Source organism: Oncorhynchus mykiss, chromosome 21 (genome assembly GCF_057628025.1).
Source record: "Oncorhynchus mykiss isolate SJ-2025 chromosome 21, ASM5762802v1, whole genome shotgun sequence".
Lineage (NCBI taxonomy): Eukaryota > Metazoa > Chordata > Actinopteri > Salmoniformes > Salmonidae > Oncorhynchus > Oncorhynchus mykiss.
This window is the reverse complement of record NC_143042.1, coordinates 53,958,270-53,984,445: the sequence shown is the minus strand read 5'-3', so window position 1 is coordinate 53,984,445 and position 26,176 is coordinate 53,958,270. Positions and strand designations below refer to the sequence as shown.

At 44.5% G+C, this 26,176-nt stretch overlaps 1 protein-coding gene and 10 non-coding genes across 11 annotated transcripts in view; 1 reads left to right on the top strand and 10 right to left on the bottom strand.

Annotated features, from left to right (window-relative positions):
- LOC110516899 (uncharacterized) overlaps positions 1–26,176 on the top strand; it is a 134,597-nt gene that overhangs the window by 67,409 nt on the left and 41,012 nt on the right. The gene's annotated exons all lie outside the window — the stretch shown is intronic.
- trnay-gua (transfer RNA tyrosine (anticodon GUA)) lies at positions 883–969 on the bottom strand. The gene is given in 2 exon segments: positions 883–918; positions 933–969. It is a non-coding gene; the product is annotated as a tRNA-Tyr (tRNA).
- trnay-gua (transfer RNA tyrosine (anticodon GUA)) lies at positions 2,239–2,325 on the bottom strand. The gene is given in 2 exon segments: positions 2,239–2,274; positions 2,289–2,325. It is a non-coding gene; the product is annotated as a tRNA-Tyr (tRNA).
- trnay-gua (transfer RNA tyrosine (anticodon GUA)) lies at positions 3,069–3,155 on the bottom strand. Its single transcript is given in 2 exon segments — positions 3,069–3,104; positions 3,119–3,155. It is a non-coding gene; the product is annotated as a tRNA-Tyr (tRNA).
- Positions 7,602–7,688, bottom strand: trnay-gua (transfer RNA tyrosine (anticodon GUA)). The gene is given in 2 exon segments: positions 7,602–7,637; positions 7,652–7,688. It is a non-coding gene; the product is annotated as a tRNA-Tyr (tRNA).
- trnay-gua (transfer RNA tyrosine (anticodon GUA)) lies at positions 9,625–9,711 on the bottom strand. The gene is given in 2 exon segments: positions 9,625–9,660; positions 9,675–9,711. It is a non-coding gene; the product is annotated as a tRNA-Tyr (tRNA).
- trnay-gua (transfer RNA tyrosine (anticodon GUA)) lies at positions 12,085–12,171 on the bottom strand. Its single transcript is given in 2 exon segments — positions 12,085–12,120; positions 12,135–12,171. It is a non-coding gene; the product is annotated as a tRNA-Tyr (tRNA).
- trnay-gua (transfer RNA tyrosine (anticodon GUA)) lies at positions 14,545–14,631 on the bottom strand. The gene is given in 2 exon segments: positions 14,545–14,580; positions 14,595–14,631. It is a non-coding gene; the product is annotated as a tRNA-Tyr (tRNA).
- On the bottom strand, positions 23,634–23,720 carry trnay-gua (transfer RNA tyrosine (anticodon GUA)). Its single transcript is given in 2 exon segments — positions 23,634–23,669; positions 23,684–23,720. It is a non-coding gene; the product is annotated as a tRNA-Tyr (tRNA).
- Positions 24,312–24,398, bottom strand: trnay-gua (transfer RNA tyrosine (anticodon GUA)). The gene is given in 2 exon segments: positions 24,312–24,347; positions 24,362–24,398. It is a non-coding gene; the product is annotated as a tRNA-Tyr (tRNA).
- trnay-gua (transfer RNA tyrosine (anticodon GUA)) lies at positions 24,990–25,076 on the bottom strand. Its single transcript is given in 2 exon segments — positions 24,990–25,025; positions 25,040–25,076. It is a non-coding gene; the product is annotated as a tRNA-Tyr (tRNA).

The window sequence follows — 26,176 nt, the reverse complement described above, 5'->3', positions numbered from 1 at the left end:
CAACTGCAGAAAAAGTTATACTCTTCTGAGTCAGCGACCTAAGGACTGTTGCAATCTCGAGAACTCTCTGCTGCTCTACCAACATTCCTATCAAAGGTCAACAAGTGAAGATTTCTTCTCTCAGGGAAAGATATTTTTTTGTCAAGCACATGTCATGGTACACTGCTGTCAAAAAGTTGCCGTAAGCCACAAGAAAAAGTACAATCTTTCGAGCCGGATTTGAACCAGCGACCTAAGGATTACAGCAATTTCACCTACAGTCCTCCGCTCTACCAACTGAGCTATCGAAGGATAAAATATGTAGTCAAACGCCATCACCTAGATGGTCAGAGGTTTGGCAGAAGCATATGTTCCCTTTAAGAAATTAATCTGCTGAGTTTGGTGGTTTCTTGGAGCTGCTAAGGATTGCCCCCAGGTCTTCGTACGTTCAACTAATGCTCTATTCCTCTGAGCTACATCCCCTTAGATTGCAAGTAGTTGCATTTGGGAATAGACAAAAAGTGAGCCGAGGAATAAAATCGCTGTTTAGCCCCCTAGCTTGCGAAATGTATTTTTCTCTCTCCCTGTTGGTCTAGTGGTTAGGATTCGGTTCTTTTACCACCGCGGCCTGGGTTTGATTCCCGCTCAGGGAATGACTTGCTTTTGGGGCAACACTAGGCATAAGTAAAAAACTTGGCACAACTGCAGAAAAAGTTATACTCTTCTGAATCAGCGACCTAAGGACTGTTGCAATCTCGAGAACTCTCTGCTGCTCTACCAAAATTCCTATCAAAGGTCAACAAGTGAAGATTTCTTCTCTCAGGGAAAGATATTTTTTTGTCAAGCACATGTCATGGTTCACTGCTGTCAAAAAGTTGCCGTAAGCCACAAGAAAAAGTACAATCCTTCGAGCCGGATTTGAACCAGCGACCTAAGGATTACAGCAATTTCACCTACAGTCCTCCGCTCTACCAACTGAGCTATCGAAGGTTAAAATATGTAGTCAAACGCCATCACCTAGATGGTCAGAGGTTTGGCAGAAGCATATGTTCCCTTTAAGAAATTAATCTGCTGAGTTTGGTGGTTTCTTGGAGCTGCTAAGGATTGCCCCCAGGTCTTCGTACGTTCAACTAATGCTCTATTCCTCTGAGCTACATCCCCTTAGATTGCAAGTAGTTGCATTTGGGAATAGACAAAAAGTGAGCCGAGGAATAAAATCGCTGTTTAGCCCCCTAGCTTGCGAAATGTATTTTTCTCTCTCCCTGTTGGTCTAGTGGTTAGGATTCGGTTCTTTTACCACCGCGGCCTGGGTTTGATTCCCGCTCAGGGAATGACTTGCTTTTGGGGAAACACTAGGCATAAGTCAAAAACTTGGCACAACTGCAGAAAAAGTTATACTCTTCTGAATCAGCGACCTAAGGACTGTTGCAATCTCGAGAACTCTCTGCTGCTCTACCAACATTCCTATCAAAGGTCAACAAGTGAAGATTTCTTCTCTCAGGGAAAGATATTTTTTTGTCAAGCACATGTCATGGTACACTGCTGTCAAAAAGTTGGCGTAAGCCACAAGAAAAAGTACAATCCTTCGAGCCAGATTTGAACCAGCGACCTAAGGATTACAGCAATTTCACCTACAGTCCTCCGCTCTACCAACTGAGCTATCCAAGGTTAAAATATGTAGTCAAACGCCATCACCTAGATGGTCAGAGGTTTGGCAGCAGCATATGTTCCCTTTAAGAAATTAATCTGCTGAGTTTGGTGGTTTCTTGGAGCTGCTAAGGATTGCCCCCAGGTCTTCGTACGTTCAACTAATGCTCTATTCCTCTGAGCTACATCCCCTTAGATTGCAAGTAGTTGCATTTGGGAATAGATAAAAAGTGAGCCGAGGAATAAAATCGCTGTTTAGCCCCCTAGCTTGCAAAATGTATTTTTCAATCTCCCTGTTGGTCTAGTGGTTAGGATTCGGTTCTTTTACCACCGCTGCCTGGGTTTGATTCCCGCTCAGGGAATGACTTGCTTTTGGGGCAACACTAGGCATAAGTCAAAAACTTGGCACAACTGCAGAAAAAGTTATACTCTTCTGAATCAGCGACCTAAGGACTGTTGCAATCTCGAGAACTCTCTGCTGCTCTACCAACATTCCTATCAAAGGTCAACAAGTGAAGATTTCTTCTCTCAGGGAAAGATATTTTTTTGTCAAGCACATGTCATGGTTCACTGCTGTCAAAAAGTTGCCGTAAGCCACAAGAAAAAGTACAATCCTTCGAGCCGGATTTGAACCAGCGACCTAAGGATTACAGCAATTTCACCTACAGTCCTCCGCTCTACCAACTGAGCTATCGAAGGATAAAAAATGTAGTCAAACGCCATCACCTAGATGGTCAGAGGTTTGGCAGAAGCATATGTTCCCTTTAAGAAATTAATCTGCTGAGTTTGGTGGTTTCTTGGAGCTGCTAAGGATTGCCCCCAGGTCTTCGTACGTTCAACTAATGCCCTATTCCTCTGAGCTACATCCCCTTAGTTTGCAAGTAGTTGCATTTGGGAATAGACAAAAAGTGAGCCGAGGAATAAAATCGCTGTTTAGCCCCCTAGCTTGCGAAATGTATTTTTCTCTCTCCCTGTTGGTCTAGTGGTTAGGATTCGGTTCTTTTACCACCGCGGCCTGGGTTTGATTCCCGCTCAGGGAATGACTTGCTTTTGGGGCAACACTAGGCATAAGTCAAAAACTTGGCACAACTGCAGAAAAAGTTATACTCTTCTGAATCAGCGACCTAAGGACTGTTGCAATCTCGAGAACTCTCTGCTGCTCTACCAACATTCCTATCAAAGGTCAACAAGTGAAGATTTCTTCTCTCAGGGAAAGATATTTTTTTGTCAAGCACATGTCATGGTTCACTGCTGTCAAAAAGTTGCCGTAAGCCACAAGAAAAAGTAGAGAGTTCTCGAGACTGTCGCAATCTCGAGAACTCTCTGCTGCTCTACCAACATTCCTATCAAAGGTCAACAAGTGAAGATTTCTTCTCTCAGGGAAAGATATTTTTTTGTCAAGCACATGTCATGGTACACTGCTGCCACAAGAAAAAGTACAATCCTTCGAGCCGGATTTGAACCAGCGACCTAAGGATCACAGCAATTTCACCTACAGTCCTCCGCTCTACCAACTGAGCTATCGAAGGATAAAAAATGTAGTCAAACGCCATCACCTAGATGGTCAGAGGTTTGGCAGAAGCATATGTTCCCTTTAAGAAATTAATCTGCTGAGTTTGGTGGTTTCTTGGAGCTGCTAAGGATTGCCCCCAGGTCTTCGTACGTTCAACTAATGCTCTATTCCTCTGAGCTACATCCCCTTAGATTGCAAGTAGTTGCATTTGGGAATAGACAAAAAGTGAGCCGAGGAATAAAATCGCTGTTTAGCCCCCTAGCTTGCGAAATGTATTTTTCTCTCTCCCTGTTGGTCTAGTGGTAAGGATTCGGTTCTTTTACCACCGCGGCCTGGGTTTGATTCCCGCTCAGGGAATGTCTTGCTTTTGGGTAAACACTAGGCATAAGTCAAAAACTTGGAACAACTGCAGAATAAGTTATACTCTTCTGAGTCAGCGACATACGGACTGTCGCAATCTCAAGAACTCTCTGCTGCTCTACCAACATTCCTATCAAAGGTCAACAAGTGAAGATTTCTTCTCTCGGGGAAATATTTTTTTTTGTCAAGCACATGTCATGGTACACTGCTGTCAAAAAGTTGCCGTAAGCCACAAGAAAAAGTACAATCCTTCGAGCCGGATTTGAACCAGCAACCTAAGGATTACAGCAATTTCACCTACAGTCCTCCGCTCTACCAACTGAGCTATCGAAGAAATTAATCTGCTGAGTTTGGTGGTTTCTTGGAGCTGCTAAGGATTGCCCCCAGGTCTTTGAGCTACATCCCCTTAGATTGCAAGTAGTTGCATTTGGAAATAGACAAAAAGTGAGCCGAGGAATAAAATCGCTGTTTAGCCCCCTAGCTTGCGAAATGTATTTTTCTCTCTCCCTGTTGGTCTAGTGGTTAGGATTCGGTTCTTTTACCACCGCGGCCTGGGTTTGATTCCCGCTCAGGGAATGACTTGCTTTTGGGGAAACACTAGGCATAAGTCAAAAACTTGGCACAACTGCAGAAAAAGTTATACTCTTCTGAGTCAGCGACATACAGACTGTCGCAATCTCGATAACTCTCTGCTGCTCTACCAACATTCCTATCAAAGGTCAACAAGTGCAGATTTCTTCTCTCAGGGAAATATATTTTTTTGTCAAGCACATGTCATGGTACACTGCTGTCAAAAAGTTGGCGTAAGCCACAAAAAAAAGTACAATCCTTCAAGCCAGATTTGAACCAGCGACCTAAGGATTACAGCAATTTCACCTACAGTCCTCCGCTCTACCAACTGAGCTATCGAAGGTTAAAATATGTAGTCAAACGCCATCACCTAGATGGTCAGAGGTTTGGCAGCAGCATATGTTCCCTTTAAGAAATTAATCTGCTGAGTTTGGTGGTTTCTTGGAGCTGCTAAGGATTGCCCCCAGGTCTTCGTACGTTCAACTAATGCTCTATTCCTCTGAGCTACATCCCCTTAGATTGCAAGTAGTTGCATTTGGGAATAGATAAAAAGTGAGCCGAGGAATAAAATCGCTGTTTAGCCCCCTAGCTTGCAAAATGTATTTTTCAATCTCCCTGTTGGTCTAGTGGTTAGGATTCGGTTCTTTTACCACCGCTGCCTGGGTTTGATTCCCGCTCAGGGAATGACTTGCTTTTGGGGCAACACTAGGCATAAGTCAAAAACTTGGCACAACTGCAGAAAAAGTTATACTCTTCTGAGTCAGCGACCTAAGGACTGTTGCAATCTCGAGAACTCTCTGCTGCTCTACCAACATTCCTATCAAAGGTCAACAAGTGAAGATTTCTTCTCTCAGGGAAATATTTTTTTTTGTCAAGCACATGTCATGGTACACTGCTGTCAAAAAGTTGCCGTAAGCCACAAGAAAAAGTACAATCCTTCGAGCCGGACTTGAAACAGCGACCTAAGGATTACAGCAATTTCACCTACAGTCCTCCGCTCTACCAACTGAGCTATCGAAGGATAAAAAATGTAGTCAAACGCCATCACCTAGATGGTCAGAGGTTTGGCAGAAGCATATGTTCCCTTTAAGAAATTAATCTGCTGAGTTTGGTGGTTCAACTAATGCTCTAGTCCTCTGAGCTACATCCCCTTATATTGCAAGTAGTTGCATTTGGGAATAGACAAAAAGTGAGCCGAGGAATAAAATCGCTGTTTAGCCCCCTAGCTTGTGAAATGTATTTTTCTCTCTCCCTGTTGGTCTAGTGGTAAGGATTCGGTTCTTTTACCACCGCGGCCTGGGTTTGATTCCCGCTCAGGGAATGTCTTGCTTTTGGGTAAACACTAGGCATAAGTCAAAAACTTGGAACAACTGCAGAATAAGTTATACTCTTCTGAGTCAGCGACATACGGACTGTCGCAATCTCGAGAACTCTCTGCTGCTCTACCAACATTCCTATCAAAGGTCAACAAGTGAAGATTTCTTCTCTCAGGGAAAGATATTTTTTTGTCAAGCACATGTCATGGTACACTGCTGTCAAAAAGTTGGCGTAAGCCACAAGAAAAAGTACAATCCTTCGAGCCGGATTTGAACCAGCGACCTAAGGATCACAGCAATTTCACCTACAGTCCTCCGCTCTACCAACTGAGCTATAAGAAATTAATCTGCTGAGTTTGGTGGTTTCTTGGAGCTGCTAAGGATTGCCCCCAGGTCTTCGTACGTTCAACTAATGCTCTATTCCTCTGAGCTACATCCCCTTAGATTGCAAGTAGTTGCATTTGGGAATAGATAAAAAGTGAGCCGAGGAATAAAATCGCTGTTTAGCCCCCTAGCTTGCAAAATGTATTTTTCAATCTCCCTGTTGGTCTAGTGGTTAGGATTCGGTTCTTTTACCACCGCTGCCTGGGTTTGATTCCCGCTCAGGGAATGACTTGCTTTTGGGTAAACACTAGGCATAAGTCAAAAACTTGGAACAACTGCAGAATAAGTTATACTCTTCTGAGTCAGCGACATACGGACTGTTGCAATCTCGAGAACTCTCTGCTGCTCTACCAACATTCCTATCAAAGGTCAACAAGTGCAGATTTCTTCTCTCAGGGAAATATATTTTTTTGTCAAGCACATGTCATGGTACACTGCTGTCAAAAAGTTGGCGTAAGCCACAAAAAACAGTACAATCCTTCAAGCCAGATTTGAACCAGCGACCTAAGGATTACAGCAATTTCACCTACAGTCCTCCGCTCTACCAACTGAGCTATCGAAGGTTAAAATATGTAGTCAAACGCCATCACCTAGATGGTCAGAGGTTTGGCAGCAGCATATGTTCCCTTTAAGAAATTAATCTGCTGAGTTTGGTGGTTTCTTGGAGCTGCTAAGGATTACCCCCAGGTCTTCGTACGTTCAACTAATGCTCTATTCCTCTGAGCCTTATCCCCTTAGATTGCAAGTAGTTGCATTTGGGAATAGATAAAAAGTGAGCCGAGGAATAAAATCGCTGTTTAGCCCCCTAGCTTGCAAAATGTATTTTTCAATCTCCCTGTTGGTCTAGTGGTTAGGATTCGGTTCTTTTACCACCGCTGCCTGGGTTTGATTCCCGCTCAGGGAATGACTTGCTTTTGGGGCAACACTAGGCATAAGTCAAAAACTTGGCACAACTGCAGAAAAAGTTATACTCTTCTGAATCAGCGACCTAAGGACTGTTGAAATCTCGAGAACTCTCTGCTGCTCTACCAACATTCCTATCAAAGGTCAACAAGTGAAGATTTCTTCTCTCAGGGAAAGATATTTTTTTGTCAAGCACATGTCATGGTACACTGCTGTCAAAAAGTTGGCGTAAGCCACAAGAAAAAGTACAATCCTTCGAGCAGGATTTGAACCAGCGACCTAAGGATTACAGCAATTTCACCTACAGTCCTCCGCTCTACCAACTGAGCTATCGAAGGATAAAAAATGTAGTCAAACGCCATCACCTAGATGGTCAGAGGTTTGGCAGAAGCATATGTTCCCTTTAAGAAATTAATCTGCTGAGTTTGGTGGTTTCTTGGAGCTGCTAAGGATTGCCCCCAGGTCTTCGTACGTTCAACTAATGCTCTATTCCTCTGAGCTACATCCCCTTAGATTGCAAGTAGTTGCATTTGGGAATAGACAAAAAGTGAGCCGAGGAATAAAATCGCTGTTTAGCCCCCTAGCTTGCGAAATGTATTTTTCTCTCTCCCTGTTGGTCTAGTGGTAAGGATTCGGTTCTTTTACCACCGCGGCCTGGGTTTGATTCCCGCTCAGGGAATGTCTTGCTTTTGGGTAAACACTAGGCATAAGTCAAAAACTTGGAACAACTGCAGAATAAGTTATACTCTTCTGAGTCAGCGACATACGGACTGTCGCAATCTCGAGAACTCTCTGCTGCTCTACCAACATTCCTATCAAAGGTCAACAAGTGAAGATTTCTTCTCTCAGAGAAATAATTTTTTTTGTCAAGCACATGTCATGGTACACTGCTGTCAAAAAGTTGCCGTAAGCCACAAGAAAAAGTACAATCCTTCGAGCCGGATTTGAACCAGCGACCTAAGGATTACAGCAATTTCACCTACAGTCCTCCGCTCTACCAACTGAGCTATCGAAGGATAAAAAATGTAGTCAAACGCCATCACCTAGATGGTCAGAGGTTTGGCAGAAGCATATGTTCCCTTTAAGAAATTAATCTGCTGAGTTTGGTGGTTTCTTGGAGCTGCTGAGGATTGCCCCCAGGTCTTCGTACGTTCAACTAATGCTCTATTCCTCTGAGCTACATCCCCTTAGATTGCAAGTAGTTGCATTTGGGAATAGACAAAAAGTGAGCCGAGGAATAAAATCGCTGTTTAGCCCCCTAGCTTGCGAAATGTATTTTTCTCTCTCCCTGTTGGTCTAGTGGTAAGGATTCGGTTCTTTTACCACCGCGGCCTGGGTTTGATTCCCGCTCAGGGAATGTCTTGCTTTTGGGTAAACACTAGGCATAAGTCAAAAACTTGGCACAACTGCAGAAAAAGTTATACTCTTCTGAATCAGCGACCTAAGGACTGTTGCAATCTCGAGAACTCTCTGCTGCTCTACCAACATTCCTATCAAAGGTCAACAAGTGAAGATTTCTTCTCTCAGGGAAAGATATTTTTTTGTCAAGCACATGTCATGGTACACTGCTGTCAAAAAGTTGGCGTAAGCCACAAGAAAAAGTACAATCCTTCGAGCCAGCGACCTAAGGATTACAGCAATTTCACCTACAGTCCTCCGCTCTACCAACTGAGCTATCGAAGGATAAAAAATGTAGTCAAACGCCATCACCTAGATGGTCAGAGGTTTGGCAGAAGCATATGTTCCCTTTAAGAAATTTATCTGCTGAGTTTGGTGGTTTCTTGGAGCTGCTAAGGATTACCCCCAGGTCTTCGTACGTTCAACTAATGCTCTATTCCTCTGAGCTACATCCCCTTAGATTGCAAGTAGTTGCATTTGGGAATAGACAAAAAGTGAGCCGAGGAATAAAATTGCTGTTTAGCCCCCTAGCTTGCGAAATGTATTTTTCTCTCTCCCTGTTGGTCTAGTGGTTAGGATTCGGTTCTTTTACCACCGCGGCCTGGGTTTGATTCCCGCTCAGGGAATGTCTTGCTTTTGGGTAAACACTAGGCATAAGTCAAAAACTTGGAACAACTGCAGAATAAGTTATACTCTTCTGAGTCAGCGACATACGGACTGTCGCAATCTCGAGAACTCTCTGCTGCTCTACCAACATTCCTATCAAAGGTCAACAAGTGAAGATTTCTTCTCTCAGGGAAAGATATTTTTTTGTCAAGCACATGTCATGGTACACTGCTGTCAAAAAGTTGGCGTAAGCCACAAGAAAAAGTACAATCCTTCGAGCAGGATTTGAACCAGCGACCTAAGGATTACAGCAATTTCACCTACAGTCCTCCGCTCTACCAACTGAGCTATCGAAGGATAAAAAATGTAGTCAAACGCCATCACCTAGATGGTCAGAGGTTTGGCAGAAGCATATGTTCCCTTTAAGAAATTAATCTGCTGAGTTTGGTGGTTTCTTGGAGCTGCTAAGGATTGCCCCCAGGTCTTCGTACGTTCAACTAATGCTCTATTCCTCTGAGCTACATCCCCTTAGATTGCAAGTAGTTGCATTTGGGAATAGACAAAAAGTGAGCCGAGGAATAAAATCGCTGTTTAGCCCCCTAGCTTGCGAAATGTATTTTTCTCTCTCCCTGTTGGTCTAGTGGTAAGGATTCGGTTATTTTACCACCGCGGCCTGGGTTTGATTCCCGCTCAGGGAATGTCTTGCTTTTGGGTAAACACTAGGCATAAGTCAAAAACTTGGAACAACTGCAGAATAAGTTATACTCTTCTGAGTCAGCGACATACGGACTGTCGCAATCTCGAGAACTCTCTGCTGCTCTACCAACATTCCTATCAAAGGTCAACAAGTGAAGATTTCTTCTCTCAGGGAAATATTTTTTTTTGTCAAGCACATGTCATGGTACACTGCTGTCAAAAAGTTGGCGTAAGCCACAAGAAAAAGTACAATCCTTCGAGCCGGATTTGAACCAGCGACCTAAGGATTACAGCAATTTCACCTACAGTCCTCCGCTCTACCAACTGAGCTATCGAAGGATAAAAAATGTAGTCAAATGCCATCACCTAGATGGTCAGAGGTTTGGCAGCAGCATATGTTCCCTTTAAGAAATTAATCTGCTGAGTTTGGTGGTTTCTTGGAGCTGCTAAGGATTGCCCCCAGGTCTTCGTACGTTCAACTAATGCTCTATTCCTCTGAGCTACATCCCCTTAGATTGCAAGTAGTTGCATTTGGGAATAGACAAAAAGTGAGCCGAGGAATAAAATCGCTGTTTAGCCCCCTAGCTTGCGAAATGTATTTTTCTCTCTCCCTGTTGGTCTAGTGGTAAGGATTCGGTTCTTTTACCACCGCGGCCTGGGTTTGATTCCCGCTCAGGGAATGACTTGCTTTTGGGGAAACACTAGGCATAAGTCAAAAACTTGGCACAACTGCAGAAAAAGTTATACTCTTCTGAATCAGCGACCTAAGGACTGTTGCAATCTCGAGAACTCTCTGCTGCTCTACCAACATTCCTATCAAAGGTCAACAAGTGAAGATTTCTTCTCTCAGGGAAAGATATTTTTTTGTCAAGCACATGTCATGGTACACTGCTGTCAAAAAGTTGCCGTGAGCCACAAGAAAAAGTACAATCCTTCGAGCCGGATTTGAACCAGCAACCTAAGGATTACAGCAATTTCACCTACAGTCCTCCGCTCTACCAACTGAGCTATCGAAGAAATTAATCTGCTGAGTTTGGTGGTTTCTTGGAGCTGCTAAGGATTGCCCCCAGGTCTTTGAGCTACATCCCCTTAGATTGCAAGTAGTTGCATTTGGAAATAGACAAAAAGTGAGCCGAGGAATAAAATCGCTGTTTAGCCCCCTAGCTTGCGAAATGTATTTTTCTCTCTCCCTGTTGGTCTAGTGGTTAGGATTCGGCTCTTTTACCACCGCGGCCTGGGTTTGATTCCCGCTCAGGGAATTACTTGCTTTTGGGGAAACACTAGGCATAAGTCAAAAACTTGGCACAACTGCAGAAAAAGTTATACTCTTCTGAATCAGCGACCAAAGGACTGTTGCAATCTCGAGAACTCTCTGCTGCTCTACCAACATTCCTATCAAAGGTCAACAAGTGAAGATTTCTTCTCTCAGAGAAAAATATTTTTTTGTCAAGCACATGTCATGGTACACTGCTGTCAAAAAGTTGGCGTAAGGCACAAGAAAAAGTACAATCCTTCGAGCCGGATTTGAACAAGCGACCTAAGGATTACAGCAATTTCACCTACAGTCCTCCGCTCTACCAACTGAGCTATCGAAGGATAAAAAATGTAGTCAAACACCATCACCTAGATGGTCAGAGGTTTGGCAGAAGTGAGTGAGCCGAGGAATAAAATCGCTGTTTAGCCCACTAGCTTGCGAAATGTATTTTTCGCTCTCCCTGTTGGTCTAGTGGTTAGGATTCGGCTCTTTTACCACCGCGGCCTGGGTTTGATTCCCGCTCAGGGAATTACTTGCTTTTGGGGAAACACTAGGCATAAGTCAAAAACTTGGCACAACTGCAGAAAAAGTTATACTCTTCTGAATCAGCGACCAAAGGACTGTTGCAATCTCGAGAACTCTCTGCTGCTCTACCAACATTCCTATCAAAGGTCAACAAGTGAAGATTTCTTCTCTCAGGGAAAGATATTTTTTTGTCAAGCACATGTCATGGTACACTGCTGTCAAAAAGTTGGCGTAAGCCACAAGAAAAAGTACAATCCTTCGAGCAGGATTTGAACCAGCGACCTAAGGATTACAGCAATTTCACCTACAGTCCTCCGCTCTACCAACTGAGCTATCGAAGGATAAAAAATGTAGTCAAACGCCATCACCTAGATGGTCAGAGGTTTGGCAGAAGCATATGTTCCCTTTAAGAAATTAATCTGCTGAGTTTGGTGGTTTCTTGGAGCTGCTAAGGATTGCCCCCAGGTCTTCGTACGTTCAACTAATGCTCTATTCCTCTGAGCTACATCCCCTTAGATTGCAAGTAGTTGCATTTGGGAATAGACAAAAAGTGAGCCGAGGAATAAAATCGCTGTTTAGCCCCCTAGCTTGCGAAATGTATTTTTCTCTCTCCCTGTTGGTCTAGTGGTAAGGATTCGGTTATTTTACCACCGCGGCCTGGGTTTGATTCCCGCTCAGGGAATGTCTTGCTTTTGGGTAAACACTAGGCATAAGTCAAAAACTTGGAACAACTGCAGAATAAGTTATACTCTTCTGAGTCAGCGACATACGGACTGTCGCAATCTCGAGAACTCTCTGCTGCTCTACCAACATTCCTATCAAAGGTCAACAAGTGAAGATTTCTTCTCTCAGGGAAATATTTTTTTTTGTCAAGCACATGTCATGGTACACTGCTGTCAAAAAGTTGGCGTAAGCCACAAGAAAAAGTACAATCCTTCGAGCCGGATTTGAACCAGCGACCTAAGGATTACAGCAATTTCACCTACAGTCCTCCGCTCTACCAACTGAGCTATCGAAGGATAAAAAATGTAGTCAAATGCCATCACCTAGATGGTCAGAGGTTTGGCAGCAGCATATGTTCCCTTTAAGAAATTAATCTGCTGAGTTTGGTGGTTTCTTGGAGCTGCTAAGGATTGCCCCCAGGTCTTCGTACGTTCAACTAATGCTCTATTCCTCTGAGCTACATCCCCTTAGATTGCAAGTAGTTGCATTTGGGAATAGACAAAAAGTGAGCCGAGGAATAAAATCGCTGTTTAGCCCCCTAGCTTGCGAAATGTATTTTTCTCTCTCCCTGTTGGTCTAGTGGTAAGGATTCGGTTCTTTTACCACCGCGGCCTGGGTTTGATTCCCGCTCAGGGAATGACTTGCTTTTGGGGAAACACTAGGCATAAGTCAAAAACTTGGCACAACTGCAGAAAAAGTTATACTCTTCTGAATCAGCGACCTAAGGACTGTTGCAATCTCGAGAACTCTCTGCTGCTCTACCAACATTCCTATCAAAGGTCAACAAGTGAAGATTTCTTCTCTCAGGGAAAGATATTTTTTTGTCAAGCACATGTCATGGTACACTGCTGTCAAAAAGTTGCCGTGAGCCACAAGAAAAAGTACAATCCTTCGAGCCGGATTTGAACCAGCAACCTAAGGATTACAGCAATTTCACCTACAGTCCTCCGCTCTACCAACTGAGCTATCGAAGAAATTAATCTGCTGAGTTTGGTGGTTTCTTGGAGCTGCTAAGGATTGCCCCCAGGTCTTTGAGCTACATCCCCTTAGATTGCAAGTAGTTGCATTTGGAAATAGACAAAAAGTGAGCCGAGGAATAAAATCGCTGTTTAGCCCCCTAGCTTGCGAAATGTATTTTTCTCTCTCCCTGTTGGTCTAGTGGTTAGGATTCGGCTCTTTTACCACCGCGGCCTGGGTTTGATTCCCGCTCAGGGAATTACTTGCTTTTGGGGAAACACTAGGCATAAGTCAAAAACTTGGCACAACTGCAGAAAAAGTTATACTCTTCTGAATCAGCGACCAAAGGACTGTTGCAATCTCGAGAACTCTCTGCTGCTCTACCAACATTCCTATCAAAGGTCAACAAGTGAAGATTTCTTCTCTCAGAGAAAAATATTTTTTTGTCAAGCACATGTCATGGTACACTGCTGTCAAAAAGTTGGCGTAAGGCACAAGAAAAAGTACAATCCTTCGAGCCGGATTTGAACAAGCGACCTAAGGATTACAGCAATTTCACCTACAGTCCTCCGCTCTACCAACTGAGCTATCGAAGGATAAAAAATGTAGTCAAACACCATCACCTAGATGGTCAGAGGTTTGGCAGAAGTGAGTGAGCCGAGGAATAAAATCGCTGTTTAGCCCACTAGCTTGCGAAATGTATTTTTCGCTCTCCCTGTTGGTCTAGTGGTTAGGATTCGGCTCTTTTACCACCGCGGCCTGGGTTTGATTCCCGCTCAGGGAATTACTTGCTTTTGGGGAAACACTAGGCATAAGTCAAAAACTTGGCACAACTGCAGAAAAAGTTATACTCTTCTGAATCAGCGACCAAAGGACTGTTGCAATCTCGAGAACTCTCTGCTGCTCTACCAACATTCCTATCAAAGGTCAACAAGTGAAGATTTCTTCTCTCAGAGAAAAATATTTTTTTGTCAAGCACATGTCATGGTACACTGCTGTCAAAAAGTTGGCGTAAGGCACATGAAAAAGTACAATCCTTCGAGCCGGATTTGAACAAGCGACCTAAGGATTACAGCAATTTCACCTACAGTCCTCCGCTCTACCAACTGAGCTATCGAAGGATAAAAAATGTAGTCAAACACCATCACCTAGATGGTCAGAGGTTTGGCAGAAGCATATGTTCCCTTTAAGAAATTAATCTGCTGAGTTTGGTGGTTTCTTGGAGCTGCTGAGGATTGCCCCCAGGTCTTCGTACGTTCAACTAATGCTCTATTCCTCTGAGCTACATCCCCTTAGATTGCAAGTAGTTGCATTTGGGAATAGACAAAAAGTGAGCCGAGGAATAAAATCGCTGTTTAGCCCCCTAGCTTGCGAAATGTATTTTTCTCTCTCCCTGTTGGTCTAGTGGTAAGGATTCGGTTCTTTTACCACCGCGGCCTGGGTTTGATTCCCGCTCAGGGAATGTCTTGCTTTTGGGTAAACACTAGGCATAAGTCAAAAACTTGGAACAACTGCAGAATAAGTTATACTCTTCTGAGTCAGCGACATACGGACTGTCGCAATCTCGAGAACTCTCTGCTGCTCTACCAACATTCCTATCAAAGGTCAACAAGTGAAGATTTCTTCTCTCAGGGAAATATTTTTTTTTGTCAAGCACATGTAATGGTACACTGCTGTCAAAAAGTTGCCGTAAGCCACAAGAAAAGGTACAATCCTTCGAGCCGGATTTGAACCAGCGACCTAAGGATTACAGCAATTTCACCTACAGTCCTCCGCTCTACCAACTGAGCTATCGAAGGATAAAAAATGTAGTCAAACACCATCACTTAGATGGTCAGAGGTTTGGCAGAAGCATATGTTCCCTTTAAGAAATTAATCTGCTGAGTTTGGTGGTTTCTTGGAGCTGCTGAGGATTGCCCCCAGGTCTTCGTACGTTCAACTAATGCTCTATTCCTCTGAGCTACATCCCCTTAGATTGCAAGTAGTTGCATTTGGGAATAGACAAAAAGTGAGCCGAGGAATAAAATTGCTGTTTAGCCCCCTAGCTTGCAAAATGTATTTTTCTCTCTCCCTGTTGGTCTAGTGGTAAGGATTCGGTTCTTTTACCACCGCGGCCTGGGTTTGTTTCCCGCTCAGGGAATGTCTTGCTTTTGGGTAAACACTAGGCATAAGTCAAAAACTTGGAACAACTGCAGAATAAGTTATACTCTTCTGAGTCAGCGACATACGGACTGTTGCAATCTCGAGAACTCTCTTGTGCTCTACCAACATTCCTATCAAAGGTCAACAAGTGAAGATTTCTTCTCTCAGGGAAAGATATTTTTTTGTCAAGCACATGTCATGGTACACTGCTGTCAAAAAGTTGGTGTAAGCCACAAGAAAAAGTACAATCCTTCAAGCCGAATTTGAACCAGCAACCTAAGGATTACAACAATTTCACCTACAGTCCTCCGCTCTACCAACTGAGCTATCGAAGGATAAAAAATGTAGTCAAACACCATCACCTAGATGGTCAGAGGTTTGGCAGAAGCATATGTTCCCTTTAAGAAATTAATCTGCTGAGTTTGGTGGTTTCTTGGAGCTGCTGAGGATTGCCCCCAGGTCTTCGTACGTTCAACTAATGCTCTATTCCTCTGAGCTACATCCCCTTAGATTGCAAGTAGTTGCATTTGGGAATAGACAAAAAGTGAGCCGAGGAATAAAATCGCTGTTTAGCCCCCTAGCTTGCGAAATGTATTTTTCTCTCTCCCTGTTGGTCTAGTGGTAAGGATTCGGTTCTTTTACCACCGCGGCCTGGGTTTGATTCCCGCTCAGGGAATGACTTGCTTTTGGGGAAACACTAGGCATAAGTCAAAAACTTGGCACAACTGCAGAAAAAGTTATACTCTTCTGAATCAGCGACCTAAGGACTGTTGCAATCTCGAGAACTCTCTGCTGCTCTACCAACATTCCTATTGTCAATGATTTAGTTATAGGAGAAACGAGACCAAGATGAGACTCTGGACAAGGCGGATACGGTATATTTGAGGCATTTTAATCTAGCATAGTAATATCTGGCAAACGTGCAGCACGGCTCCTATCGTCCACTCTTAGGGAGGTTTCGGAAAAAGAGGGCGTAACACATATTTGGGCAGTACATTTATACATTGAAATGACGTAGGTAGATTCTAGTAGTCCTGGCTCCTGGTTGGTTGTTCGTAGGTGATAGACAGTCCTCTCCAGCCTGTTGTCTGTATCCCATTGGTTCTTGACAGAGTTCTTTGTCTTTGTAGCCCATCCCAAAGGGTTTGGAGCAGTGTATATTCATGGGTTATCAGTGTGTTTAACAACAGTCCGTGAATGCGTCATTACATGTTTTAATATGTTATTACAACACCCCCTCTTCACGTCTACTAGACGTGACAAAAACTAAATGTAAGAAAAATAGAATAGGAAATTTTAGGAAATTTGTAGTCCCCCTCTTCACGTCTCCAAAGAGACGTGAAAATTACTCATATGTGCATGTTTCAAACTCCACCAGAGGATCCTCCTGCTGTATGAGGGGGGACATCAGTGCAGTGTCATTATTTGGTGCAATAGCAGAAGTAATGACTCGAGAAAGCAGGGAGCGGGCACATGGGATGCAACAACAGCCACAGAGGGTTAGTATTGCAACAAACACAGAGATAGAGACCAGAATAGAAGAGACCAGGACCTTATATTTACCAAATGCATCCATCCAGGAGTCCCACTTGCTGGTATCAACCCCAGAGTGGGATTTCATTTTACCATTCAGGGTACGTAGTCCTTCTAACGCAACAGTGAGACTGCCATCAGAGGCTGTGTTATTGGGGATAAATGTGCAACATTGCTCCCCAAACATAAAACATATACCACCCTTCTCAGCCAGCAACATGTCAACGGCAATGCGATTTTGAAAAGCCATAAGGGAGGTAGCCGCCAGTTGACCATGTACGGCCTCAAAACCTTGTTGAGTCCAGTTCCCTCATTTTTGGACATTGAAATGTATATAGTTAATGCGGTCAACATTTTTATTCACAGTGCACCACCAGCAGAGAGATGATTCAAAACCTGCGGCGACCTGGTCCACCAGCTTGTACTCATCAGGGACCCCCCTAGGAACACCTATAGCATCAATATATGTGGGATCCCCAACAGTCAGGGCTGCTTCCCGCTTGGTTCTGGTAGGCAGAAACTGTGGGTCCACAGCCTGTATCCGGGTCACCAAATCACCCACACCTATAGGGTAAACAGAGATAGGCAGTAGAAGTGTCACAAGCGCACAAGTACCCGTAGCCTTATTGGGAGGTCTGTCAAAAAGCCGAGGTCCCCCACACCACCACCAGATGTCAGCCCTGATCACTGGCTTAAAAACACCAACTACTACGATAGTATTTGTACACCAACCAACAGGGAGCAAACCTAACTGTAGTATACCCCCTGTCATGTTAATACAGGAGAATTCGGCCCTGGCAACATCAGAGGAAAATACTGGTGCCCTGTCCGTAGCGGAGACAACAGGGTAAACTGCATCCCACAAGAAACAATTACCAGTCGGATTGTCTTAGTCCATAAGGGGCATTAAACATCCGATCTCGACAGTAGCCGGGACAATGCGGAGCAATGGTCGGGCACCCATGCAAACTACACAACTAGTGGGGGTTGTATTGGCTGCTTGTTCGGTCAATAATAGCCAATTGTTAGACAAACCTGAGATACCTGTAGCAACCCGAATGTTCTCATCCGGGGTAGGGGTGGTGACCACTAAAACAGCAGAACCCCACCCATCCCTGTGCTGGGGCAGGGTATGTGGCTTTGCCATATCGTCACGCACCGTCACAGAAGTAGGCTGTGGTTCTGGCGTAACACAGATATATAGTGTGAAATGGACTTCAGCCCTGTCGGTATCTACATATGGGGCCAACGTAAAAACCTGACACCCCATAGTGGTCCCAGGTCGTACAATCAGCTTTAGTTGAAAACCAGTGCGTGAAAATGTAAGCCGTTTGCGCCAGGCAAGAACAACCCGTCCCTCGGAATAGCTGGACCAGTCATGCCCCGTTTCTGCCACCAAGTTTTTCCAAGACCACTCACCATATCCCCCTTTGGTTATATACCAGTTAAAACTGGAATAGGTCCAGGCAGGCAGCCCCAAACTATTTTGCGCATGACCCAAAAGGCCCCAAGGCAGGTAAACGGTGGTGGTGGCATTGAAAGGCAAACACAAGGTGGTGCTCTTCAACTCCTGGGGGGTGCACTTAGTGACTCCCACCTCACGCCTAGAAACGGTATGGTCTTGTGGTAGATAAGAGGGAAAAGAGAGAGAGTTAGTTTCACCTGGCAGAGTAGAATTCAGTGTGTGAGTCTGTAGTGGGTGCATCTGTAGTGGGTGCATCTGTTGGTTTATAAGCCATGTGAGTGTACATACAGTGACTCCTCCCATGAGAAGAAAAATAACAAACAGTGGTCCGGAGATCCCCAACCGTTCCCAAGGAGTACGGTGTGACTTAGTCAGTGAATATGGGGTTGAACCTCCCATTTTCCCTGACTAAGGAGGTGCAAGATTTGGGGCCGAATGTAGACCACTTAGGTCGGTTCTGACTTCCGTCAGTGTGCGGGAAGGGGTTGGAGCTGGTGTACAATGTGTGAGGTGGTGCCAAGGTGCGCCCAATTTACCTTTGACCTGGACTGAGTGTGAAGTAACCTCCTTCACTTCGTACAGACCAGTCCACCTGGGTTCCAGCCACTTTCTCTTGTGGACCTTTCCCCTTACCCAGTCTCCAAGTTTTACCTTCAGTGGTGGCGTGTCCCCCGGCAGCTCCCCCTCCGGTACCTTGTGAACCTGGGTAGAGAGTGCTGCAGAGAGAACCGTCAGTTTTTTCACATAATTAGACATTACAATTTATTGCACATCAAGGGCGGGCATATGACCTCCCTCCCTTGGTGGGCCAGGCATGACTCTACCAGTCATTATCTCATGAGGAGAGAGATGGGTGCCTGATCCTGGTGAGGCTCTCATGGCCATCAACGCCAGGGGCAGGGCTTCGACCCATTTCAACTTCGACCCGGCACATACGTTTGACTTGCGCGTTCCATGAGATCTTGGGATTGTGGCCTATAACTGACTTCGCATCCTCCCCCGCCGCTGGAATTGCCTCTACCCATTTGGAAAACCTATCCACCATCACTAATAGGTATTGTTTCCCATTAACCACCTTATCCGCCCCCATGTCTGTGTATTCTATGCTAATAACCTGAAATCATGCATTAGGTAATGGGTATGAGCCCATTGGTGTTCGATATGGTTTCTTTGGGTTGTGTCTGTCACAAACATTGCATTCGTCACAAAATAAATCATAAAATAAATAAGTCAGTCATTTTTTATGTGAGGGTCTTTTGGAGGGTCTTTAGTTTGCCTTCGTGTGTGTGTGGGCCATGTGCTTCTCATAAAAGTTCTGGGTCCATCAGTGTGGACTGCTTCATGGGCATGGGCTGAGTCTGTATAGATATTCAGTCTTTCCTTTTCCTCTGATGAGGGCCTGCGTCAATCCGATGATTTCAGCTAATTTGGCCGATGCTGGTTGAGGGATGATGGCTGATTGAAGGGTGACATCACGAGGTGAGCTGTTTTTTCAATAGCTTTTGCTACTGCAGCAACGTATCTGGAGCATGTTGTCTGTTCTACCTCAATGTGGTCAAGTTTGGAAGAGTAGTGCATCAAGACCCGTCTCTCCCCCTCTTGTTTCTGGAATAGGACGGATGAGGTGAATCCTTCCCATTCAGAAACATCCAAATGGAACTTGTTCTTGTAGTCAGGTGCAGTCAGAGCTGCTGCCGCTGATAGATCTGTTTTCAGGAGTGCTATGGCTGTTGATGCTTCAGCCATCCAGGCCAGGGGTGCATGGAGGTTCCTTGATCGTAGGATGACCGGTGCTGCCACCCCCTCTGGGCCACACACAATGGTACAACACCTGATAGGAGGGGTCAGGTGCATCCTGTCTTCGTCCCAGTCTGCAGTGTAGAGGCAGTCATCAGTTTCTGTTGCATTGAGTGTGCAATGGATCTCAGCTTGGGGAGTCTTATATGGGTGCAGAGTGTAGATTTGAGCTTTCAGTTGGTTGAACTTAAACTGGATGTGAGGGGTGGCAGGCCCTGTGGGTAGGCATTTTGGCCAGTACACTTCTGGGGTTTCAGACAGTGTGGGCATCTTTTATGGCCAGGGCATGGTGTTCCCTGCCATACCTTGAAACTGTGGTTGGTTGTAATCTTGCTGTTGCTGCTGCATGTGGCTGGGCCCTGGGTGGTTGTATTGTAGAGGAGGGGGTCCTCTTCCTCCTCCTCCTCATCCTGTGTTCGTGGCTTTGGGTAGTAGTATTTTCATTGCAGTTAGTGTATCCATGTAGAGGCTCCTCCATGTAGGCTGGGCATCTGTCCCATCAAGGCGGTCTTCCCAGGCTGGTACTCAACGAAGCGTGGATCAACTGCTGGGCGTAGGGGAAGTTGGTAGGCCCCTTCCTGCTCCTTTCAGTGCTTGTGTCAAGCCTATGATTTCAGCTAATTGTCTGTGTTTGGAGTATAGGAGAACTGAATAAGATCGTGGCCTTCTCTCTTTAGGAGGCCCGGTTGAGATCCACCTTCCCTTCCTTGTGGGTAGTTCAGCAGGGACCCACCTGGGCCTTGTAGTGCTGTGGGGCTTGAGCAATCGGGCCTTTCTTCACAGACGAGGTGGCCTTCTTGAATCCCCACAGTCATGTTCCCTCTTAGCTGTCCTCCCTGCACCATGAAGACCGGGGCCTGTATGGCTGCTGGTGTGGTGTGGGTTTTTAAATGGGTTGTGTGGGAGGTATGCGAATGGATTTTGTGAATAGGGAGGTGGCACTTCAGTCTTCTCTTCCTGTGGCAGTGGCGGGTATGGAGAGAGCGGGGCCGATGGGGTGGTCACGGTGGGTGGTGGTGTGTTGTGGTTGTTGTTTGTGCCTTCTCTGACGTCATCTGAGGCCCCAGCAAGCACCCCCATCATATCAGGTTTCTTTTGTGGGCATGTCCTTTTTTTCACCTCTATTGCCCATGTCCCTATTCTCAGCTCCGCCTCCGCTCTCTCTCTCTCCTTCGTTCCTTTTTTCTTGAAAAAAAATGGCTGCTATTATTTTCTGCCTCACTCTCTTAGCCTAATTTCCCCCCATATCTTCTTTATTGTTTTATATTCCTGTTTTCCTCCTGCCCTTTCCTGTATTCTCTGATCTAAATATTCATTGAATTTGAGTTTGGGAACGGTAATTGAGGCCATATTGACGATTCACTATGTCTGGGTCCGATAAAAAATTATGTAAAACAATTAAAAACAACTAAATGTTGCACATTGCACTATGGCCCTCCGCAACTATGTGCACTTAGCCCGTCACTTGGTCGAAACCAGCGATGTATCCCTGGTGCCCACACAGACTTATCTCTCGTGTCTCACCCTCGTGCACACAGAGTTTTGTAGAATTGCTGTACTATAATATCGCAAAGGGATATTCACGAGATAATTATGCGTCTAGGGTATTTTACTGGAGTAATTTTACAGGTTCACACATTTCTACTGCCTGGCGAAATGTTAGTGTCCCAAACGCCTACTTTTGGGTCAATGTCAATGCATTCAGATGCCTTCTATAATATTTGTCAAATTAATTCTAGGCAACGCCAACAGCACAAAGAGAACAGAAATCAATTCGTTACACGGCACGGCGGCCGCACAGCCCCGCCCAAACTTTTGACTCGGCGGTCAAATTTAGAGCCGGTGGTCAGTATCCCTCGGTCTCATGGAACGGTGAATCAGTGACATTAATCTGGAGAGATCAGGTTTAATTCCTTCACTCCTAGTCCAATTATTTAGCTTGTTAACTGTTGCTCCTAGTGGGATGCTACTCCACTAGTTACAGTCTTAAATATACGTCTCGATCAATTAACAAAACATTTCATCATATTTCATTTCACTGAGTTATCGAATCCCTCACCGTAACACCTAAACGATTGCCAAATCGAAAATTGCCAGCCTATTTGGACCCGATTAAAACAGTGCATCACATTCCATCCAATTCTGTTATCAAATCCTTCACCGTAACACCTAGTTGATTTACATATCAACTACTGCCAGCCTATTTGGATTAAATTTTAAACAATATATCACATCATATCACATTCTGTCCTCCAATTCCTCACCACAACACCCAGTAATTTTATTACTGTTGCAGGACTATTTGAATCAGATTTGAACAATATATTTACACAGATATCATGATGCAAATGCCTTTGGTTATCGGAACAATTTTCATAAATTTTAACGGCAATTCATACTCACGCACTCAGTACTTCTGACCATAATTTGGATATTGATTATACTATAATATGCAGAATTCGATTAAACCGGTTCTGCGTACCTTTATAATGTCGAGCTCTTTGGTCAGTTTCCTGAGGCGAGTTGAATCCCCGATGGCTCCTGTAGACAGGTCGCCCGTCCTTCTAGAATCTGTCGTCAACTTGTCTTTTCTCTCATCAAATCTATGGACCGAATTCATGGATTTCTACCATCCTCTAGCTACCAATTTGTCAATGATTTAGTTATAGGAGAAACGAGACCAAGATGAGACTCTGGACAAGGCGGATACGGTATATTTGAGGCATTTTAATCTAGCATAGTAATATCTGGCAAACGTGCAGCACGGCTCCTATCGTCCACTCTTAGGGAGGTTTCGGAAAAAGAGGGCGTAACACATATTTGGGCAGTACATTTATACATTGAAATGACGTAGGTAGATTCTAGTAGTCCTGGCTCCTGGTTGGTTGTTCGTAGGTGATAGACAGTCCTCTCCAGCCTGTTGTCTGTATCCCATTGGTTCTTGACAGAGTTCTTTGTCTTTGTAGCCCATCCCAAAGGGTTTGGAGCAGTGTATATTCATGGGTTATCAGTGTGTTTAACAACAGTCCGTGAATGCGTCATTACATGTTTTAATATGTTATTACAACACTATCAAAGGTCAACAAGTGAAGATTTCTTCTCTCAGGGAAAGATATTTTTTTGTCAAGCACATGTCATGGTACACTGCTGTCAAAAAGTTGGCGTAAGCCACAAGAAAAAGTACAATCCTTCGAGCCGGATTTGAACCAGCGACCTAAGGATTACAGCAATTTCACCTACAGTCCTCCGCTCTACGAACTGAGCTATCGAAGGATAAAAAATGTAGTCAAACGCCATCACCTAGATGGTCAGAGGTTTGGCAGAAGCATATGTTCCCTTTAAGAAATTAATCTGCTGAGTTTGGTGGTTTCTTGGAGATGCTAAGGATTGCCCCCAGGTCTTCGTACGTTCAACTAATGCTCTATTCCTCTGAGCTACATCCCCTTAGATTGCAAGTAGTTGCATTTGGAAATAGACAAAAAGTGAGCCGAGGAATAAAATCGCTGTTTAGCCCCCTAGCTTGCGAAATGTATTTTTCTCTCTCCCTGTTGGTCTAGTGGTTAGGATTCGGTTCTTTTACCACCGCGGCCTGGGTTTGATTCCCGCTCAGGGAATGTCTTGCTTTTGGGTAAACACTAGGCATAAGTCAAAAACTTGGAACAACTGCAGAATAAGTTATACTCTTCTGAGTCAGCGACATACGGACTGTCGCAATCTCGAGAACTCTCTGCTGCTCTACCAACATTCCTATCAAAGGTCAACAAGTGAAGATTTCTTCTCTCAGGGAAAGATATTTTTTTGTCAAGCACATGTCATGGTTCACTGCTGTCAAAAAGTTGCCGTAAGCCACAAGAAAAAGTACAATCCTTCGAGCCGGATTTGAACCAGCGACCTAAGGATTACAGCAATTTCACCTACAGTCCTCCGCTCTACCAACTGAGCTATCGAAGGATAAAAAATGTAGTCAAACGCCATCACCTAGATGGTCAGAGGTTTGGCAGAAGCATATGTTCCCTTTAAGAAATTAATCTGCTGAGTTTGGTGGTTTCTTGGAGCTGCTGAGGATTGCCCCGAGGTCTTCGTACGTTCAACTAATGCTCTATTCCTCTGAGCTACATCCCCTTAGATTGCAAGTAGTTGCATTTGGGAATAGATAAAAAGTGAGCCGAGGAATAAAATCGCTGTTTAGCCCCCTAGCTTGCGAAATGTATTTTTCTCTCTCCCTGTTGGTCTAGTGGTAAGGATTCGGTTCTTTTACCACCGCGGCCTGGGTTTGATTCCCGCTCAGGGAATGACTTGCTTTTGGGGAAACACTAGGCATAAGTCAAAAACTTGGCACAACTGCAGAAAAAGTTATACTCTTCTGAATCAGCGACCTAAGGACTGTTGCAATCTCGAGAACTCTCTGCTGCTCTACCAACATTCCTATCAAAGGTCAACAAGTGAAGATTTCTTCTCTCAGGGAAAGATATTTTTTTGTCAAGCACATGTCATGGTTCACTGCTGTCAAAAAGTTGCCGTAAGCCACAAGAAAAAGTACAATCCTTCGAGCCGGATTTGAACCAGCGACCTAAGGATTACAGCAATTTCACCTACAGTCCTCCGCTCTACCAACTGAGCTATCGAAGGATAAAAAATGTAGTCAAACGCCATCACCTAGATGGTCAGAGGTTTGGCAGCAGCATATGTTCCCTTTAAGAAATTAATCTGCTGAGTTTGGTGGTTTCTTGGAGCTGCTAAGGATTGCCCCCAGGTCTTCGTACGTTCAACTAATGCTCTATTCCTCTGAGCTACATCCCCTTAGATTGCAAGTAGTTGCATTTGGGAATAGACAAAAAGTGAGCCGAGGAATAAAATCGCTGTTTAGCCCCCTAGCTTGCGAAATGTATTTTTCTCTCTCCCTGTTGGTCTAGTGGTAAGGATTCGGTTCTTTTACCACCGCGGCCTGGGTTTGATTCCCGCTCAGGGAATGACTTGCTTTTGGGGAAACACTAGGCATAAGTCAAAAACTTGGCACAACTGCAGAAAAAGTTATACTCTTCTGAATCAGCGACCTAAGGACTGTTGCAATCTCGAGAACTCTCTGCTGCTCTACCAACATTCCTATCAAAGGTCAACAAGTGAAGATTTCTTCTCTCAGGGAAAGATATTTTTTTGTCAAGCACATGTCATGGTTCACTGCTGTCAAAAAGTTGCCGTAAGCCACAAGAAAAAGTACAATCCTTCGAGCCGGATTTGAACCAGCGACCTAAGGATTACAGCAATTTCACCTACAGTCCTCCGCTCTACCAACTGAGCTATCGAAGGATAAAAAATGTAGTCAAACGCCATCACCTAGATGGTCAGAGGTTTGGCAGCAGCATATGTTCCCTTTAAGAAATTAATCTGCTGAGTTTGGTGGTTTCTTGGAGCTGCTAAGGATTGCCCCCAGGTCTTCGTACGTTCAACTAATGCTCTATTCCTCTGAGCTACATCCCCTTAGATTGCAAGTAGTTGCATTTGGGAATAGACAAAAAGTGAGCCGAGGAATAAAATCGCTGTTTAGCCCCCTAGCTTGCGAAATGTATTTTTCTCTCTCCCTGTTGGTCTAGTGGTAAGGATTCGGTTCTTTTACCACCGCGGCCTGGGTTTGATTCCTGCTCAGGGAATGACTTGCTTTTGGGTAAACACTAGGCATAAGTCAAAAACTTGGAACAACTGCAGAATAAGTTATACTCTTCTGAGTCAGCGACATACGGACTGTTGCAATCTCGAGAACTCTCTGCTGCTCTACCAACATTCCTATCAAAGGTCAACAAGTGAAGATTTCTTCTCTCAGGGAAAGATATTTTTTTGTCAAGCACATGTCATGGTTCACTGCTGTCAAAAAGTTGGCGTAAGCCACAAGAAAAAGTATAATCCTTCGAGCCGGATTTGAACCAGCTACCTAAGGATTACAGCAATTTCACCTACAGTCCTCCGCTCTACCAACTGAGCTATCGAAGGATAAAAAATGTAGTCAAACGCCATCACCTAGATGGTCAGAGGTTTGGCAGAAGCATATGTTCCCTTTAAGAAATTAATCTGCTGAGTTTGGTGGTTTCTTGGAGCTGCTAAGGATTGCCCCCAGGTCTTCGTACGTTCAACTAATGCTCTAGTCCTCTGAGCTACATCCCCTTAGATTGCAAGTAGTTGCATTTGGGAATAGACAAAAAGTGAGCCGAGGAATAAAATCGCTGTTTAGCCCCCTAGCTTGCGAAATGTATTTTTCTCTCTCCCTGTTGGTCTAGTGGTAAGGATTCGGTTCTTTTACCACCGCGGCCTGGGTTTGATTCCCGCTCAGGGAATGACTTGCTTTTGGGGAAACACTAGGCATAAGTCAAAAACTTGGCACAACTGCAGAAAAAGTTATACTCTTCTGAATCAGC